This window comes from Kryptolebias marmoratus, unplaced genomic scaffold (assembly GCF_001649575.2).
Source record: "Kryptolebias marmoratus isolate JLee-2015 unplaced genomic scaffold, ASM164957v2 Scaffold32, whole genome shotgun sequence".
In the NCBI taxonomy this organism is placed as follows: Eukaryota; Metazoa; Chordata; class Actinopteri; order Cyprinodontiformes; family Rivulidae; genus Kryptolebias; species Kryptolebias marmoratus.
This window is the reverse complement of record NW_023665766.1, coordinates 63417-65070: the sequence shown is the minus strand read 5'-3', so window position 1 is coordinate 65070 and position 1654 is coordinate 63417. Positions and strand designations below refer to the sequence as shown.

Genomic DNA, 1654 nt, shown 5'->3' with positions numbered 1-1654 from the left:
GACTCTCCTTTCTCTAAACTAACCGCCCTGTACCCGAAACTCACCTCGCTCCTTCATGCCGTTGCAGATCCTCCTGGGTGTTCCTCTGCTGTAAAAAATTCCACCTGTAAATAAAAACACCTACCTTTTTAAGTTGTCTCCGTGTCTGGTTCTCTGCACCGTTCCTACGACAAACTCAGGTTCTTGTCAGGAGTTAAAGACAATGAAACGGCAGATAAATTGGCAAAAAAGGCTTTAGAGGGAATGATAACAATTACGATTCCTATTGGAAAAGGGGAAGGTAAATCAATTAAATAAAGAAATAAAACTATGGCAAAAAAAGGTGGAATGAAGATGAGTAAGGAAGGTATTTATATAAAATACAAAAATTTGTGTTGGTTAAGAATATTAAAGAGAGAAACAGAAGGGAAGACATAATGATGAGATTAATGGTAGGCCACACATATTTGAAAGATATTTTATGTTTAATAGGAAGAAAAACCTGTTAGGTTTTGTAATTAGTTTGTTGTCTTCGTGTTTCTGTTTGAGTTTATTGTTTATTTTATTCAGTTATTTTTGTTAGTTTGGTTCTTGTTTTTTTGTCTTTGTCTCTCGTGTCTGTGTTTGTTTTCATCTACCTCTCCCCAATTTTGTCATCTGTTTACCTGCCACGCCCATCTTCATCTGCCTGTAATTATGATCACTCACTTGTGCCCACTTACCTCATTATCCTCTGTGTTTAAAACCCGGTCACTTTCTCCACTACTCCGTCGGATCATTGTTCATTTGTCATCATTCTGTGTTCCTGTTTTATGTCCTCAGAGTCTTGTTCCGTCCATTCCCGTGTTTTATGTATGCACCTGGATTTAGTTTATGTTTAAGTTTCGCTGCCTTGTCAGCTTTTGTTTCTGTATTAATAAATTAGTTTTTCTTTAGTTTCTAGTATGACTCTGCTCTCTGTGTTCGCCTCCGTCACCGCCATACATGACAGAATGATCCAACCACAAAGGAATCCAGCAGACTCCACCGCCGGACTTACCCTCTCTTCGGAGCAGAAGGCCAGGATCGTGGCTGAGTTGCGGAAGGAGCACCCGTTCGGCTTCCTGGAATGGCCCTTGTCTTCTGCAGCAGTTCCCCCGGATCTCGTGGGCGCCGTCAGTGAGGGAGTGCACCAGCTGCAGCAGCTCCCACATCCCCACCGTTGGGTCAGCGGCCCAACGCCACTACAGCTTCTCCGGTGTTCAGCGACCCGACACCAGTACAGCTTCTCCGGTGGGTCAGCGGACCGACGCCATTTACCGTTTCTCCGGTGGGTCAGCAGTCTGACGCTATTTCAACTTCTCCAGTGGGACCTCCCTGTGTCTCCAAGAGTGTTAGGAACGGGGGAGACGATGGCGAACCCAGAACGCAGACTGGTTTAAGAAGGACAAAAACTAATTTATTAAACTAAAGAAACAAAATGAAAACAAACAGCTGACGAGGCAGCAACTTAAAAGAACAAAAAACCAAACAACGGTGGGCAGAACAACAAGGAGACAAGGTACGGAGCATGGCAGCTAACGGCAAACAAAAAACAATGAACCAGCGACTAGTGGAAGAGATGACCGGGCATTTAAAGTGCTGAGGATAATCAGGTAAGTGGAGACAGGTGACAAGATTAACAGGCTTTGACAGG

The 1654-nt window shown here is 43.9% G+C and overlaps 1 pseudogene; it reads left to right on the top strand.

The window, feature by feature from the left end:
• The first annotated feature begins 923 nt into the window (after positions 1-923).
• The window catches only part of LOC119616815, a 27310-nt pseudogene continuing 26579 nt past the window's right edge, over positions 924-1654 (top strand).